At 42.2% G+C, this 20,193-nt stretch overlaps 1 long non-coding RNA gene across 1 annotated transcript in view; it reads left to right on the forward strand.

Annotated features, from left to right (window-relative positions):
- Nucleotides 1-20,193, forward strand: part of LOC122809523 — a 120,041-nt gene that overhangs the window by 43,097 nt on the left and 56,751 nt on the right. Inside the window, exon 2 of the long non-coding RNA XR_006365917.1 lies at nt 5,782-5,872. This is a non-coding gene — a long non-coding RNA (uncharacterized LOC122809523). The remainder of the gene's footprint in view (nt 1-5,781; nt 5,873-20,193) is intronic.

Raw genomic sequence — 20,193 nt, forward strand, 5'->3', positions numbered from 1 at the left:
AAGGGGATCCAATGCCTGTCAGCCTGGGATGACATGCTCAACAAGCCATGATGCTTCGCTAGGGACGGCTTGCACCTGTCACCCCTGGGCTTTCGGATATTGGCAAAGGCTCTTGCTTCCCCCATAGTGCCTTTTTTAGGCAAGGCTCAAAAGACAAACCCACCTCCATAGGTATCACAAGGGATAAGAAACTAAGAGTAATGCTACTCAATGCCAGAAGTCTAAACCTCAAGATGCACGCACTCGAAACTCTCCTTAGCATGGAGAACATCGATATCTGTGCAGTAACCGAAACCTAGTTCAAGGCTCCCGAGAGTACACCAGCACTACCAGGTTATACCTCATGCCATGCTTTTCGGCCCCAAAACTTGAACCGAACCACAAAAGGAGGGGGAGTATCAATATTCGTCAAAGATACCCACACCTCCAGGTTAGTGGTACAGCACGAAGCATCAGAGACTATCCATGTGCAACTAACAGTGGGTAAAACTGCCTTCCAGTTTATAGACTGCTACAGACCACCCTCCCAAACCCAGGAACCCCATTCGGCCAACCTGAGAGCACTGGAAAATATGAAGGTCTCTCCAAACACCATTATGTTGGGTGACTTCAACTGCCCAAACATATACTGGGAGCATTACTCTAGCTCCAACACCCTAGCCCAAAGGTTCCTAGAATTTATAAACTCAAATGCTATGGAACAACTTGTTACCACTCCCACAAGAGGGAAAAACATACTGGACCTGATCATCACCAACATGGGGACTCTATGCTCCAGACCAGAAGTGTATCCCTCACTGGTAAGATCAGACCATAAACTAATCTCACTGGATATTCACATCCCGACCCCACCCCCTGCCCAGAAAACCACAGTGAAAAACTTCTCTAAAGCAAATTTCACACTCCTCAAAACCGAGGTGGAATCCTTCAAAGCCCCCGAACCTGTGGAAAATACAGCCCAGACTGCAGAATCCTTTATAAACGCATTCTATGAACACCTTCAGGAATGCATGGATCATGCAATCCCAAATAAAACCAAGACCCAATCCTCCAAAGGCAGACGTCCTGTCTGGTGGACCCCAGCCATAAACAAACTATACAATAGAAGGAGGAAGCTACTACATGATAGAGCAAAATCTCAAAAAGGGAATGCATCTCTGATCAGTATTAGCAAAAAACTACAGGCACTCATAAAATCGTCTAAGGCCAGCTTCGAGAGAAAAATTGCACAGGACACTAAGGATAATCACAAGGCTTTCTTTAGTTATGTTAGGAACCTGGGTGGGAATTCCCAGATATGCTCAAAATTAGTCCAAAATGATAAAAAATACATCAAACCCACAGACATTGCCAACATCCTAGCTGACAGGTTCAGTGCAAACTTCTCCCCCACCAAAAGGGCAAATATCTATCCCAGCAGTGTGCTGCCCCTGACATCTCAGATGCTCAGGTAAGAGCCACCCTCTCCAAAGTAAAAAAACGCAGCATCAATGGGACCAGACGGTGTCCCAGGCTGCATCCTACATGAACTCCAAGAAGAGCTAAACCCAAACATAAAACTACTGTTCAATCTCAGCCTTACTACAGGATATGTACCCAAAGAGTGGCATACAGCAACAGTGGTCCCTCTCCACAAAGGTGGTGCCTCAACGGATCCTGGAAACTATCACCCATAAGCCTGACTAGCTTGGTCTGCAAAGCTATGGAAAGGATCATCATGGACCTCATAAATAAAGATATTGTGGACCTACAGACACTGGATCCTACCCAGTTCGGCTTTGTTAAGGGCAGATCCTGCCTCTTAAACCTGGTCAATTTCTTTGAAACAGTCACCAAGGCCATTGATGAGGGGAAGGTGGTCCACACAGCCTACCTGGACCTCACAAAAGCCTTCGATACAATACCTCACTCGGGCATTATAGATAAGCTCACCAGCTTAAATATAAACCCCTATGTCACTAGATGGGTTGCAAACTGGCTCAAGGACAGAACCCACATGGTTAGAATTGCTGGAGCCATGTCAGACTCCAAACCAGTTACAAGTGGCTCCCACAAGGCTCAGTCCTGGGACCTCTCTTGTTTGGTATATATTTCTCGGAGGTACAGGCCAACACAGAAGGACTGTGGCTGACCAAGTTCGCAGATGACTGCAAACTGGGTGCCATAATCGACTCTCCAGCTGACACAAGCATCCTCCAAAAGGGCCTCATAGAAACAGACAACTGGTGCCAGAGCCATGGCCTCAAGCTAAACGCCAAAAAGTGTATAGTCATCCCCTTTGGCAAAAACAAAGTGCCCACAAATTACCACATAGGTGGTAATCCATTAAGTACAGAAGAAGTAATTAGGGACCTGGGGACCCAAGTTGATAGCAATCTCTCATTTGACAACCACGTGGCCAAAGTGGTTAGAAAAACATTTTATATAGTCCACCTAATCAGGAAGGGATTCACATCTAGCTCAGGGGAGGTCATCGTGCCTCTTTACTTATCCCTCATCAGGCCCATAATTGAGTACAATGCCCCTTTTGGGATGTACCTTACTAGATACCTGCAGCAACTGGAAAGACCCCAAAAGTACCTCACCAAGAGGATCAAAGGGCTCAAACAAATGCCATATGCTGCCCGGTTAAAGAAACTCCAGCTCTACTTAGTGGCATACCGCCTGCTCAGAGGCGATCTGTGCCTGACATAAAGCCATGTCCAACCCGGAATTAATGGACATGCTGCACCTCAGAAAATCCATATCCCATCGAGCTACGTGCTCGAGAGACTTGAACCTCAGCACTGAAATAAATAGGACATGCTGGAGGGACAGATTCATAACCCAGAGGCTCCCTTCACTCTGGAATAAAATCCCAGTCCAGGTTAGGCAGAGTCCCTCATTGACTCTCTTCAAGAGGAATCTGGATGAGTGGATGGGAGATCGTAGGTTTACCCCGGGTCTCACTTATGTGTCACTGTTAGACAGAGGCACAGTATACTTACCTCGAAAAAGGGCATAGCAAAATTAATTTAAAATGGGTGGCGAAAGCCAAACACACTCTGGCTAGGCTTATAAATGCCCTAGGGCAGATAGCCTAGTATGAACCTATGAACCTATGAACCTATTAATAAAAATTGCATTTTGTTATGTTAAGCATGATAGCCAAAGCATGTAGTCTTGATAAGTGTATATTGTCATCTACAATTATGGATGCTTAGTTCTCCTTGTTTGTAAGTCTAAAAATGTTGTATAAGGCTAACTACCCAAGTGGCTTGTCATGATAACCTGAAAATATTGTCATATTTTTAAGCTATATCAGAAATTGATTAATATCAAGTCAGCTTTGACAAGCATTCCATTTTTCCCAATTCTCCTAATGTCGGTTTGCCCTGAATGATTTCTAAACTGCCACTGTAAATGATTTTGTGTTCTTTCAATAATACTTTCAGCAATGCCCTCAGTCCTTCATCTCCCACACGTAATGCATATATGATGATTTACATGCACATCATCTGGTGCTCTCACCCTGAAATGAAATATTTGGATAGTATCCAGCCAGTTCCTACCTGCCTCACCTTACTAATCTCTCCATAGTAAAATAAAAACTAATCTTTACATTCTTGCTGTGATTTTTATGATCCACTGGCCTTGTTAATGATTAAAAACATTTTATGTTAAGCAAACTTCGAGTCCAAATTGGTCACATCTACTAGAGACAATCATAAGGCCTTTTTCACATATGTCTGCAACCTCAAAGGAAGCACCCAGATCTTTTTAGAACTGGTGGTCAAGGACACCACATATACAAATGCTGTAGATATATCAAACTTGTTGGCTGATGGATTCAGCGAAAACTTTACCCCTCTGTCCCCCCATCAGTAAATCAGGACATCCCCAGTACCTGCCCCCTTGCCCTTATATCTAGGGAGCAGGTCATCACTGCTCTCTTAAAGGCAAAACATACAGGCTCCATGGGACCCAATATCATCCCAGGCTGCATTCTACATTAATTCAGGCAAGAACTTGCAGCACCATTAGGCACCCTATTCAACCAAAGCCTGAGTACTGGCTTTGTCCCAGCTGGTGAGCGTCCACCAATCCAGGAAATTATAGACCCATCAGCCTAACTAGACTGATCTGCAAGGCCATGGAATGGATTATCATGGACCTCATTAACAAGGACATTGGCAACCTCCAGACACTTGGTCCCACACAGTTTGGCTTCATCAAGGCAAGGTCATGTCTTCTAAATGTGGTCGACGTCTTTGAGACAGTCTCTAAAGGCATGGCTGAGGGGAAGACGGTGCACACCACCTACCTTGACCTGGCTAAAGCCTTTGACACTATTCCCCACTTGGGCATAATAGATAAACTCTCTCAACTAGGCATCAATCCATATTTTACCAGATTGGTAGCAAACTGGCTCACTGATAGAACCCACATAGTCAAATAGGGGAAGCCACCTCAAGCAGTAGACCCGTAACAAGTGGCATACCTCAGGGTTTGGTCTTGGGGCCTCTGTTATTTGGGATATACTTTTCTGAGGTGCAGGCCAAAACCAGTGGTCTATGGCTGACCAAGTTGTCAGATGACTGCAAGCTGGGTGCTGTCATCAGTTCCCTTAGTGATGTGAACATCTCCTAAGAGGGTCTCATTCAGACATGGCCAAGCTCATAAGTAAGGGTATCTCATCCAGGGACAAGGAGGTCATAACATCCCTGTATTCTTCCCTTATAAGGCCCATTATTGAGTGCAATGCACCTTTTGGCATGTACCTTGCAAAGCACATGCAGCAGCTGGAGAGACCACAGAGGTTCCTCACCAGGAGAATACAGGGCCTCAAACATCTACCATACACAGATAGGCTAAAAACCCTATCCCTCTACTCAGTTTCATACAGACTCCTCAGAGCTGACCTCTGCCTGGCATACAAGGGGATCATGGACCCCCACCTTGATGGGACTGCTGCATATCTGCATGTCAAGCTCCACTCAAGTAACCCTCACGCGTGGCCTCGACCTAGTCTGTGACATCAACAAAACTTGTTGGTGGGACAGATTTGTGTCCCAGAGACTCCCTCATCTATGGAATAGACTCCTTTTCCACATCAAGCAAAATACCTCTTTACCCCTTTTTAAGCACAACCTGGATAACTGGATGGGAAACAGACAATATACTCCTGGGATTCCACCCATGTCCCTGCTGGACAGGGGCATCAGGTGCTGATTTGTCTAAACATGGGCTAAACTCTTGGGTAGGCTTATAAGGGCCTCATGGCCAATAGCTTAGTAACCTCCTATGATCCTATTTTGCTTGTTTCATTGCATATGTATAGTTCATTGCTGTCACAATTAGGCATACACAGTCCTGTTGCACTTACTGAAAAATCTTCATTAAGATGGTGTGTGGGTATGCCATTGTTCCTACAACCAGAGAGATCTCTACCCATAAGAAAAAACTGTGAGTCCTTAAAAATTTGTTGTTTAAGAAGTATGGAATGAGTTGAAGAGACAGAGAGAAAGACAAAGAGGGAAATCAATGGCTGCTGATAAAAACAACCATTTCCACAGCAGATATGAAAAATAAAATTAAAACAATGTCAGAGCATGAGTTATGAAACCTTACTGCAGACCATTTTAAGTTCATTCATTTTAAGGCTGCTTTTTAGATATGAATTAGAAAAGACTAATCTGAAGCAACTGGTAGTAAGGGCTTCAAGGTCACACACCGACATGTTTTATCACAATTTTTACAAGCAATCTAATTCTATTGCTATTCATTCTTTTTTTTTTGAAGATTGACAGCATAAAGATGGCCGAATCATTGGAAATGTCATCCCAGATAATGTATGCAGTATCTTTCGATGACGGAATCCTGTACTTTAAAGGTATTAACTTTTTCATATAATTCCTGAAAGCTGACCTTTCTCTGATATTTTACAGCAATCTGTGCATTCTCTTTACATATAATAAAGTTAGGCTTATAGATTTTTTTCATGTTTCTTGTGGAAACTTAATTAACTGTTTATCTAATTGTGCAGCTGTTTTTTTTTTTTTTATGAGAACATTTGCATATTCTTATGGCATGGAAATTTATATATATTCATTTGGGTATTCATGTGTTTGTGTGTGTGTGTGTGTGTGTGTGTGTGTGTGTGTGTGTGTGTGTGTGTGTGTGTGTGTGTGTGTGTGTGTGTGTGTGTGTGTGTGTGTGTGTGTGTGTGTGTGTGTGTGTGTGTGTGTGTGTATGTGCGTGCATGTGTCTGTGTGTGTGTGTTTATGTCTGCATGCTAAAATACATGTGCTGGTCAGTCTTCCTGTTTGTAGGTATCTGCACACTAATAGAATTCTGATTCTGGCTAATCCTATGTGGAGAAGGCAACAACATCTTGTCTCTCCCCATGTTGTAGAACTACACAGTTATGTAATTAACCTGATTAAACCCACCTTCATTTTGAATTAATTCTATTTATTACCACCATATTCTACTCATTTTCATGAGCAACTACCCTCTTAAATTCCTTCCCTGATTGTATCAAAGCTTTCTTAAAGGGTGTTTTTTGTTTCTCTTCTTACATGGGTAACATATATGCAGGATAAGGCTGTTGCACATGCAAAATGCTCATTCAGTAATGTGCACTATCAGGCAGAGAATGCAAAGCAAACTTGTCCTCCACCCCTCCACTTTGTCCAGGACTGGGTTATTTACTCTAAGCAAATCTCTTTCCTTACTTCTCAGAATTGAAAAATTCTGCCTGCTTACTTCTCCTTGCACATCTTTTTCATCTTGCTTTGTGTAACACAACACTCCTTGACCTTATCACTTTCTATACACATGCACAAACACACACAAATACACAGATGCACAAAGATACATGCACATACATACTCAGATCCCCTCCCCAACACAAACACTCTCTCTCTCCTTGTATCTCTGTGCTGTCTTGGAGCCATTTGAGTTTGTGTAAATTTCAATTTGGATGCAGCTCTCCCATGACCATTGATTCTCCTGTGTGGCTGCTCTATAGATCCATTCTTTCCTAACGGGGTGAGAGCCACATATCCTACTTGTTCTGTTAGGGGTGAGAGCTAACCATGCAAAGAGTGATACCTTCAACTCTCCAGTGAATTGGAGATTTTGCTATATGTACTTACATTTCCCCACACATGACAGTCAGCCTTTAAATAGGCGTGCCATGAGTTGATGCAATGAATGTAACATGCTTCCAACAATGGCATAATTCCCAAAGTTGTCTCCTCCTCAGTGTGTTCTCTAATACACATCATGGAAACTATTATGGAGCATGTAGTGCAGGCATGAACACCAAACTACTTCATCCTGACAGACATGAGGAAACATAGACTTGTTATTCTTCTTCCTTCTCTTGACAACTTCACTGCTGCTCATACCTCTAATCACATCCAGGTCACCTGGGTCATACTAAGGGATTCATCCATCTATACCACAGAAATGTAGGCGAGAAAAGGATTGTTGATGCATAGCAGAGCTGCTGCCTGCAAGTGTAAACTCCATCTTCATCAGCCCACTCTGTTTACTCCTCCACACATCCTAGCTCCATCATCTGAAATACACACCACTCTTTAAGGTTTCTACACTATGACCCCAAACACCATCTACATGTGTTAGTCTGTTTCATGTCATCACTGTAGGAAGCAGGCACATGTGAAAATACAGCAAAAATTTCAAGAACCTCTTACTCTGCTAAAAGGTCCACTGTAAGTTATTTTCCTGTCAAAATGCATCTCATTAGGTCATTCTTCCTACATTCTGCCACCTCTTATGAACATCTGTTCTTCCCAATACTGTTTCCATCAGTCCTGCACCTCCACCTTCATGTTGACTTCTGCCATACTTCCACAGATGCTAATGCTACTCATGCATTCATTAATTGATAGCATTATACATCCCATGCAATCCATTGGTCACAGGCAGCAATGTTCAGGGACTACACTGGGAGTGTGCATTGTCCCAGTAGTCAGTGTTGTGTTACATACATTTAACAAAGTCAGCCCCTTCTGCAACTCTTATCATTTCATTCTTCCTGACACATGATCTTATTCATGACACTTTTCCCTCCTCTCATTGGATCTTTCTCTGACAAAACCTTGGTTTTCCTTTCTTGTCTAAGGTTGCCCTTGGGGAGATCAATTACCCAATAAAAGCAATGGCAGATTGTTGACAATTCTTCCCTGTAATTCATAAATCCTTCATACCTTTTATAAACCCTTGCTATGCCCACTTTTCTGTTATAGATCACTATAGTGACTCACAGACAGGAAGAGGCATTTTGAATGTCTAGTGTACATTTTAGCCTGTAAGGGAGATAAATGTTTGCTTTATCATGAAGAGGTATAATGGAAATATGCTTCATGTATGTAATATTAGACTGTGGTGCCATATGCAGAAAAAGCATAAGAACCTATAATTTATGTCTTACACATTTTTGTTGCATGCCACTCTATGTGTTTAGCTCTTTTTCCCTTATTGAATAAAATAACACAACTGAAAAGGTAGGTGATATGGATCAGTTGTCAGAAAAGTTGCATTCTAAATTAAAACTTCACTTAATTTTCTTTTCAGCTATTTCGTATATTATTTTAAACATTCATAAGGCAGTAGTAGCTGCTGGATTAAAGATATGTAACAAATTTATAAAGAATTAGAAATAAGTCAGAACAATTAATCTACATTGCCAAATTTCATCCTCAAATATCACAACCAAGCAGAACAGACTGCACAGTCACACAGACAGAATTCTTTTGCAAAATACTTTTGTAAAGGTAGGGAAAGAAACTATAGGAGTTGCATTTAAGAAATCAGTGAATTTTTGTAAGGGAGAGATAGGTTATGGAGCTCAATTAAATTCAGTAATACTGAAGGGGAATGATGTCTGCAAAATATAAAGGTACTAGAATGGCGGATGAAAATAAAATAGAATGATTGTCCTGTAAAAAGAAAAATAAGAAGTAAAAGAAGTTGTGAAATGTTGATTTGTACTGTATCTATACAATAGAATTAATGGTTAGAGATGCACCACCAGAAATGCTTGGTGGAAGCAGGGACGTAGCTAGGATTTTCAAATTTGTACTCACAGCTCTCAAACTGCTACCCCCCTCCCCAGCCAAGCTACAGCCATTCTTGCAATTCATGGTTCGCTCTTTTAGTATCGATGAAGAGGCATTTGCTGTAATGCCTCTTCAGTAATATAATATAGATTCACTCAAACTTGGTTCCTTGAATTGAAAATGAACCTGAAAGTCAGTTCTTTGAAAAATGCAGCATGGTAGTTGGGGTAGAGGATTCATGCTTTTGTTTTCTGTAACTAAGGTACAGGTTTTGAGCTTGAGTAAATTACTAACCACCTGCTACCCCTAACTAGGGTGTTTCATTCACACACACACCCCACCTACCTCTTAGTGCAAAAAATATGGACAAAGCCTAAAATAAACAGGGACAGATATTAAATAATGCTCTTGTGAACTTAGAAAGTTGCTAGAATAACAGGATTTGTGCTAGTATGAGAATGTTGCTAGAATAACAGGATTTGTGCTAGTATGAATTTTTCTAAAGGACACAAAGTCTGAAACTCAAATGTGTCATTATTTAGCAACTTCAGCCTTCAATGATTTTCTAGAAAATCACAAAATTTATGAGGAACAGACAAAAAAATATGGGGCAAAAATCTGGACATTCTGCAAAATTCGGACAGTTAAGAGGTATGCTACTTACCACACACACACACACACACACACACACACACACACACACACACACACACACACACATATACCTCTCAACCTCTTAAAGCAACAAACCCATAAATAAAACTGAGGCAAAGGCCCAAAAATAAATACTTTTTTTTTAAATATTGCCCTTATAAATTTAGAAAGATAATAGAATAGTAGTAGGTCTTGCATTAGTACGAATTTTCTGAAAGGTATGAAATCTGAAACTCAAATGTCTGCCATTATTTTCTAACTTCAGTCTTTAATGATTTGCCACTAATTTGCCAGAAAACTGCAATTTTATGAAAAATGGACCACAAATGTGATGCAAAAATATAAAATTGCCAGACAATACAGCTGGGAACCTGTCAAAGAAGGGACACCATTTTAATATGAGCACTGTTAACTTGAGCAGCTGACAAAATTAGAGAATCTACATGCATTTCTGAAATAAAAGTAATGTATAACTCTGATCATTAGTTATTTATAATTGTAAAGCCTCCACGTTTTCTTCCAAAATTGCTATTTTGCAGAGGGATTATTAGGGGGGAGCAACATTTTGAGCCAAAATTGGGAACAGTTGAGAGGTTTGGATATTCCTAATTCTATAAAGCGATTTATTTGCACGTACCTCTCAACCTCTTAATGCAGGAAATATGGACAAACCGAAATATATTGGGGGAACATACAAACAGTACTAAAAATTGATCTTGTATAAACTTAAGACAGTTGATAGAATAACAGATCTTGCTTTAGCATGCATTTTTCTGAAGGTTATGACTTCTGAAACTTAATGTCTGTCATTATTTAATGACTTCATTCCTAAATGATTTGCCAGAAAAGTTTTATTTTGCATTTTACAGCACGAACACCAATAAATATCTGCTAAATAAAGCAATGCATTCTCACAATGAAACTAGACTTAGCATTAAACCTTCTCTGCCCTTGAAACTCACATTCAATGAAACAGCATTGAAACCCACATTCAAAGAAAATACATTTTTCCAGTGGCAGATAAAGATTAACTTTGTGCTGTTTTCAAATCATAGGCCCCTTGCACATGGAACATACACGTGCTCTTTGATACACCTTCCTAATTGTATTAAATTATAATCCTTGTACAGTGCAGTATAGTTGTTAGACAGCATTTTAAATTTATTGTTATGAACATTTTTCCAGTAAACAATGAAACAAAATGCATGCATCAATAATGACAAAACAGCCCAATTCAGAACATTTCCATCATAAAAGTCTACTCAAACTTCTACAGTCCACCAGTATCAGTACATATGCACAATCTCTGAACTAGTAAAAGCCATCTACACAATTCCACATTAAAGAAATCTGTAACTAATGAAGAGGTTGCTGCTAGCAAACAACTTTATATTTCATTGTTTCATCTACAAATAAAGTGCCTGTTGCCCTTGAGGAATAAATTGCCTATGTTGCATTAAAAAGGTGATACACTAGTAATATTGCAATAGGGAATGGATGGCAAACTGATAACAGGTTCATAGTTACTACTAGATATCTTTGCCAAAAAGGACTACAGCATCCACCCCCTTTATAACACAGTACAGTATCAGCAATGCAATTACCTACTGTGGGAGAAGAACCCACAGCCTTCTGCATCAAAAGCAAATACACTACCTGTTGTGCTATTAACAATACAAGCAGACTCAGCAGAAGCAGCACTAAACTTTAGTTCCCCTGCAGCTCTCAGCTCCTTGTAAAATATACTCGACACTCAGCTGTATCTCTGAACTTTGTAGGACAAGAAATCTGGCAAAAGCCAACATTTATTGGGGGGGGGGGCAAAAGCCCAAAAACCAGGGACACATTTTAAACATTGCTTGTATAATTTTGGAAAGTTGCTAGAATAAAATGCTGTGTTACCACCATGCATGTCTTGAACCCAGAACCATATGCAATACAGTCAGTGCAACATACCACTATGCTAAATCAGCAGTTTGAAAAATGGGAAGACTGAAACTTAATGGCTATTAGATAGCTCTCAACCTCTTAGCACAAAAAACCTGGACAAACAAAGGCAATAATGAGGGAATACAAATTCAGTTCTCACTTCACACCTTAGCACAAAAAACCTGGACAAACAACAAAAATAATAATGGGGGAATACAACTTCAGTTCTCACTTCTCACCACAATTGGGGAATATAACTTCAGTTCTCACCATAGCTCACAACTGTTAGAAATAAAAATCTGAACAAAGTTCAGAAATGGTGGTGGTTAGGGACTTTAGGCTCTTCTTACCCTGAAGCAAAGTACAGGATTTGAGCCTAAACACCTATTGTGTTATGTGGGGGCATACACACACACACACACTCCATAATTTCCTAATCTGTTTCACACATACTCACCTTACCTGATCCATTTCCCACTTGCACTCCTATCTGTTAACGATTGCTCCATTCAAGCTAATTTCCTGCTCGCAGCCAGCCAGACATGATGTCAGCTCCCGTTCGCCTTATCCACAACACCCAGCAAGCATCCTTAAAGAGCCAACGCTTTTTTTTTTAGTTAAAAAGCTAGCCCCCTTCTAAATAAGTTGTACTGAAATCAGTACAGTGCGTATGCCTCCCGATGTCCCTGGGTGGAAGTAAGCTACAGCATTTTTAAATAAGTCAGTTCCATTGCTTTCACAAGCACTGTTAAAAGTGCTAGTAAAGAACTGAAACAGATTTTACCTAAGCTAGGTTGAACAGTTCTTGCTTTACAGTTTATGATGAGGGAGAAGTACAAACAGCATTTCAAAATGACCAGAAAGTTACACATGTTGTTTTAAAATGATGACAGGTGAAGCAACATATAGTATATAGTGCTGCTGAGTAAAACAAGATCCCCTAGATTCAGCAAGCTCTGCACAGAGTGCAGGAATAGTACAAGAGCTGCTGCATGAATATGGCTGACGACTGATCCAGGAACGAGCTCCCAGGATGTGCACAAATGCTCCTGTTAATTACCTCATTTGCTGGTGAAACCATGCAAATGAGGTGAATTAGCGATCCAGCTGTGCACCGGGTTTTGAACAAAAAAAAAAAAACAGGAAATAGCAGCTCTGTTCACATCTGAGCACTGGGTATGCGCAACACACCTCAAGGCTTAAACAGGAAGGCAATGGGAAGGGAAAACAGCAGTAGGAAGGCAATCAAGCAGAACTAGCATAGCTGGCAGGTGAAATGTATCAGAATCAGCCAATTACACATGGAACAGCCTAGCACACTACTATAAACAATGAAAACATCTTCCAGTCTGTTTTTCCCACAAATTCTACATCACTGGTGTAAACAAATGGGGGAATTTTTACCTGACAAAACTAACAAAATGTTAGGGGCTGCTGTTGCTCTCATACATCAATATGTGCAAGAGGCTGAGGGTGGTGAGGATGTGAATGCTGATAACCAACCCACAGTGAGGAGAAGGAGAAGAGTATACAGACCCAGGGTAACCTACCAGGGGTTCATGAGCTGGAGATAGTGGAGCACTATAGGGTGACAGGGACATTCTACAGCAAATTGTTGAGCTGTGCCAGCCACGCCTCACACACAGAACCAACAGAGGGGGAATCCATCCCAGTGGAGACCAAGGTATGTGTAGGCTTAAGAATACTAGCCAAAGGTACCTTCCAAAGGGCAACTGAGGATATCATGGGGATCTCACAGGCATCAGCATCCAGGGTACTCCACCAGTTCCTGGATGCCATGTCAGCACATGCTGGTGAGCACATATATTTCCTCAACACCCGTGAGGTGTTGATCAGCAATATCTGTCTCTTCCACCAAATAGCAGAATACCCTGATGTAGTGGGTGTTATAGACTGCATGCACATACAAATGAAAGCACCACCCGGTGAGTGAGGTAGGGTCTACATAAACTGCAAGGGCTTCCCCTCCATCAACTGCCAGGTTGTGTGTGATGCCCAGGGCATTATCCTGAATGTGTGTGCTGGCAGTCCTGGAAGCTGTCACAACTCCCACATCTGGCATATGACACAGCTGTACCAGGCATTTGCCAGTGGGGACATCTCATATGGCCACCTAGTTGGGGATGCTGGCTATGCACTGGAGCCGTGGCAGATGACACCCCTCAGAAATGCACATACACCTGAACAAAAACTCCATAATGAGGCACACGCACAAACCAGAATCATAACAGAGCATGTGTTTGGGATGCTCAAGTCATGGTTCCGCTGCCTGGACATATCCAGTGGAGCCTTGCAGTACTCTCCAACTACATGTACACAAATGTTCATAGTATGTGCCATGCTACACAGTATGATCCTGCGGAAAGAGCTGCAGGAGGAACAGCATGGGGTAAGGCCACACAGCCCCCACCATTGCCAAGGCAATCACAGGCACAGTGGGACTCAGAGGGAGAACTACCTAGGAGGCGTGCCCAGTATTCCCAGGCCTTGGCAAAGAGACAATGCATAGCACATACACTGACATGGTAGGGACCCAGGGAATGACACCTCTCTCTGACTCGCACATACAGTAAAAGGGATGCCAAACATGACACTACCTACGCTTTACCATGTATAGGGAATGTACTATGTGCATCCGACATAGTCAGCTCTCCAGCACTGTCCTCAATACTGGCACAGTCACAAAGTAATTCAGTCTTCCTCTCAATTGCTGAATGGAGTAGTATATTCTGATAGTTGTATTTATGGTATGGATGTGAGCATGCAAGGGAATTGGGGTGGCTGAATGGGATGGCAGCAGATAGTGTACACCTATATGGGCAGCATGAAATCCATAACAAATACTGCTGTCAACATACTAGGCAGTACTAGACAAGGTGACAAATCCCACCGCAGTACATATGGTGGCCCAAATGTGTGTCCATAGGACACACACATACATGTCACTGAGGGTCACATACTCACCACCAGCCTCAGCCAGCAGGACAGGTGTAGATGACCATAAAGAAAGGCTGGGCTAAGGCCTCCAATTGATGGCAATGGTTAACAGCCTCCCTCCAGACCTACATACCTAGCAGTTGCATGTCAGTTTTGAAGGGCAAGAAGTCTGAAACTGAGATGTAGGTCAATAAAACCTAAGATCTGTACACTACTGATATGCCTCCAGTCTGCATGATAGGTCAGCATACAAAATGAAATGGAAGCCAACAGAGTACCTGAAATACCAGAGCAGTCATAGAAAATGTTTAAAGTCGTAAGGTGTGCCCCCCCCCAACAATCCTATTTAGAAATGCAGTAACATGTAAGTGTGAGGTATAATAACAGTGGTGCACAGATTACCTGAACTGGCCCAATCTACAGGATAGATTGTTGCATGTGTACCATATGCAGGGGTCCATGTGTTAGGTTGTCATGTATTCAATATTGTGTGGAAGTGGTCAGCATGTAGACATGGAGGGTTGTGTCTCGGTGTCCTATGGGCAGTACTGTGAATGACAGGGCCAGGTTCTGACAACTGCAGTGCCAGCCACAATGCTTCTCAGCAATCCCCATGACAGCAGTCGTCCATACTCACTGTCCAGATGTCAATATCTGTCACTGTCTGAAAGATGGACATGCCATGAATGTGGGCCTATACATACACACAGAATACAGGTGGAAGTACCATAGACAGAGTGCATAAAATGTACCTGTCAACTGCACACAACTTTGGAATTGTACATACAGGTTAGCAGCACATTAGTTGTCTGTGTAGTATGGAATACTGATGTAGTCTGGACAATCACTGGCAGACCACAAAAGGCACAGTTATGAAGTAATGAGAGACTGCCTATGTCCCTGCACAAGACAGCATATTGAGAATGTCCCAGGTATATCTGTGAGTCAGCTGAAAGTAGCTTCCATATCACACATGTACTCAGCTCACCCCATCATCAGCCACATGTTTATCAGAGGTCATATCCTTGCTGTTGGGAATGAGTACAGTATGATCCCACTTCTGTATGGAAATACCCACAGAATTCAGCATGCTGAAGAGGTGTCCTACGCAGGTGTGTCCCTAGCTGTAAGCAGCACCCTGCCTGCATCTGGACCAATGGGTCAATATGTACAGGAACTATTGCCATTAACACCTTGCGCACTTACCCTGTCACCCCAGGGAAATCTACTAGCTTGCAGCCTGTGAATGTCGGAGTGGCAGAATGGACTAGTCTGCTACAGATTGCCTGCATCACTACCAGATGGCTTACAGTCCTCTGTCAAAGGCCTGTACCTCAGCCGTAGTGGTCCCAAATAAACTAACACAGTCAACAGAACACAAATGCAAGGCCATATTGCCAAATCCCAGTAGCATGCCCCCCCCCCCCACATGGACCAGTCCATAAATACCACTGAGATAAAGAGACACCTATAGGGATACTTCCCAGATATTGCTCGCATAATGCTAGCATGAGGATATAATAACAGATTGGGGGTGTAGATGCATGGATGTCATGGAGTGTGTGAAGTCTGAAACTCTGTGTGCCCATACTACCCCTGCCTGCAAACCCAGTAATGGGTGGCTACAAACCTGATTTTAAACCACAATGTGAAGGGGAACTAACCAGACATATGAGCCCTGCCTCTGGGTAATCTGGGTGAATCTGTACAGCTGAGAGGTATGGCCACAGCAGGATATGGCCATTCTGTTAAGTTGATATATGTACAAGAAGGGGATCCTCAGCCACCATACTACCAAGGTGCTGGACCATTTACACAGACCCATCAACAAGTGTCTGTAGCTACCCCTCCAGAATGGCAGGAGTGTGCAAGAATGTGCAGGCTGCGGACCACAATACTGGACTCAGCTTCATTCATCTTGTATTTTCCAGTAAATAACTATGAGCAAATAATTATATCTGTCAGTAGTTGATGACATAATACATCACAGTGTAAAACAGCACATATGTCTGAATATCTCTTCTAACACCAACCATGTAACACAAGCAGCACAGACAGCAATAGTTACAGTATCCCCCTATCTGTCGCCCATTGTGACTTCATATTGTCAACCTATCTGCAAGATATCCTGCAGAAACAGGTTGCTATCTATAGGTTGAGAACACCAAATCCTGGCCTGGAGTACAACCCTACCTGGAATGGATTCACACACTAAATACAGAAGGTCATACTGGGCATGTTCCTACACTTAGAGAAATGAAGCCCATGTCTGACAACACAGTGGACTATACATATCTGTCATTTGCAGATGTCTGTGCACACACACCAAATTGTACACCATTTATGCTTCACACACAGATTGGATATGAATACTCACACATATCCTAGGCCAACACACTATAATATATCAAACATACACACTCAGAGATTTGGGGAAGAGAGAGACAGAGAGTGACAGAAAAAATTCTTTTATGAGGCCTGTCCCACCCACTACACATCCAACTGGCTGATATCACATGATGTGCTGATGTCAATCACTGTAGACATTCCTTTTGGTAGCCCTCAGCCCTAGAGTGTCTGTGGGGCTTGTGATAAGTGTGTAACACAATAGTAAAAACAAGTATTCATGTAGCATTTGTATACTCAGTCCTGTCAAATGTAAAGTTGTGTGTGACTGAGTGTGTGTGTGTGTGTGTGTGTGTGTGTGTGTGTGTGTGTGTGTGTGTGTGTGTGTGTGTGTGTGTGTGATTCCAGAGGAATGATTTATGGCTCATTCACCCACACTGCACTTCCCATTTCCCATGTTAGCACTCCTGCTGATGTCAGTCACCTTGAAATAACCCTTTGGCCAAGTCTCAGCCCTGTAAGCTCCTTGGTGCTTGCGATAACTGTGTAATACTGTAGTGGAGCAAACTAGTTAGGTAGGAGTTCTAATCCCTGATATAGCAATTGTGACTAAGTGTGTGTGTGTGTGTGTGTGTGTGTGTGTGTGTGCGTGTGTGTGTGTGTGTGTGCGTGTGTGTGTGCGTGTGTGTGTGTGTGTGTGTGTGTGTGGAGGGGAATGATTTTGAGGCCATTCACACTTACTACACCTGACATTGTTCACTTTAGCATGCCTGCTGTCAGTCATCTTGAAATAACCCTTTGGCCAAATCTCAGCATAATAAGCACCATGACTCTTGCGATAACTGTGTAATGTAGTATAGCAAACTAGTTAGGTAGGAGTTCTAATCCCAAATATGGCAACTGTGATCATGTGTGTGTATGTGGAGGTGAATGAATTTGAGGCCATTCACACTCACTACACCTACCACTGCCCACTTTAGCATGCCTGTTGATGTCAGTTACCTTGAAATAACCCTTTGGCTAAGTTGCAGCCCTATAGGCTCCATGGTGCTTGCGATAACTGTGTAATACTGTAATTTAGCAAACTAGTTAGGTAGGAGTTCTAATCTCCCAGATATGGCAACTGTGACAATGTATGTGGGTGTGTGGAGGTGAATGATTTTGAAGCCATTCACACTCACTACACCTGCCATTGCTCACTTTAGCATGCCTGCTGTCAGTCACCTTGAAATAACCCTTTGGCCAAGTCACAGCCATATAAGCTCCATGGCACTTGTGATAGCTGTGTAATACTATAGTGAAGCAAACTAGTTAGGTAGGAGTTCAAATCCTGGTCCTGGCAACTGTGAAAATGTGTGTGTTTCTGTGTGAGAGTGTGTGAGTCTTTGTTGACACCTGATTTTGGGGTCATTCACACTTACTGCACATCCCTTGCCCCTCCTTTAGCACTGCAGCTGATGTCACTCACCTTCACAGATACCTTTGGAAACTCTCCAACATATAAGCTCTGTAGCACTTGCAATAACTGTGTGATGCCATAACATAGCAAACTAATTAGGTAGAAGTTCTAATCCTGGTCCCGACAACTGTGAAAATGAGTGTGTGAGTTTTTGTTGACACCTGATTTTGGTGGTCATTCACACTAAATGCACTTCCCTTACCCCTTCTTTAGCACTGCAGCTGATGTCACTCACCTTCAAATATACCTTTGGACAGCTCTCCAACATATAAGCTCCATGGCGCTGGAGATAACTGCGTAACACTATAGTACCAATACATAACTAAGTAGGGGTTTGAAACTCAGTACTAGCAAGTGTGTGTGTGTCATCAGTGTCCTGTGTGGGTGTTGGTGTGATTGTGTAAATAACAGGATCTATTGCAGGATGGGGTTTGCTACATTTTCATATTGAGGACCCATATGTTCCAATGTCACATTACAAGGCCAACAGTTGTCAAACACCATAGAGGATGTTGTAGACATTACACAGCCGTACTTTTATATATAGGAAACTATTATAATACCCAGAGACCTCTCTCCACCCACAGATCATACACAAACACGCTTGGCTCTTTATCTTTCCCTTTCTTTCTTTCCCTCTGTCTCTCTGTCTCTCTCTCGCTCTCTCTCCCCTTCTCTGGTAGATGTTGAAAATGTATCTGTTTTGCATAGGCAGTAGCTTGACTTTGGTAGGTAATGCTCATGATCAGCTGATGGCCTGTGCATGAATTGGAGTCCTCCACCTGCTAATTGCATGTGGAACACCTGTGGTATCATTCCTATAGCCAATTGCATGGAAACACACTCATATAAGTAAGCAGTGTAAGTGGGTGTTGGCCCTTCTTCACTATGAACAGGACTTCATGTGGGTGTGTGACATACAGCATCACAGAGGCTAATTGGAAATACCTCTTACAACAAACACTGTGGAGACAGGCCAACAAACTGGAGAGGGATGTTCCAGACATGGGGACAGAATGTAAGTATTACTGTTCTACATTTGAAGTAATGTTGGTTTAACAGGGCTTGCGTGGATATGGCTGTTCTGGATGATTTAAAGTCTGGAATGACACTGTTATGTGGTTGAGAAAACTCTCACCTGTAGAGCTATCCGCAGACTGGTCAGAGTTTGGACCCTGAGATTTGTTGTGTTACTCAAGCATTTTCTGTCTTTATAAATGCAGTAGCATACTCTGATGATTGTACTCAGGAAAATGGTAACATCCATGTGTGTTACTGATTTCATATCCCTCAGAAGAGATATGTCACAACAAACCCTGCTACACCAGCAATGTTCTCAATTTATAACTGCAATATGTCAATATTGGCCCTGTGTTTGTGTCTCTGTCCCCCAAGTCATATGTCATGCAGTAAGAGGTGGATATGTACAGTATACCATTATTTACTGACATAATTCCTGATATCAAGCCACTGATATATCAGACTGCCATACATGCAATGTATAGGAGGCCTAATAGTTGAGGACGAAACCTGAACATTCTATGGTAGTCTGTACAGTAGTAAGGTCTGTGTACTTATGGTGATTGTTGGCAGAGTATCTGTATTATGTAGCAGTGTATTATGATCATGTTATTTGACCTGTGTACAGACTAGGGTAGACGTCAGTGTTCTTGGTCCTGTTCTGTCTGACGGTGCATGCTGCTCCAGTTTCTGATACCCTATCAGTCTATATGTTTGTAGGGTCAGACTGAGACATGTCCCATACCACAGTTAGGT

Source organism: Protopterus annectens, chromosome 8.part0 (assembly GCF_019279795.1).
Source record: "Protopterus annectens isolate FY-2018-M chromosome 8.part0, PAN1.0, whole genome shotgun sequence".
Lineage (NCBI taxonomy): Eukaryota > Metazoa > Chordata > Ceratodontiformes > Protopteridae > Protopterus > Protopterus annectens.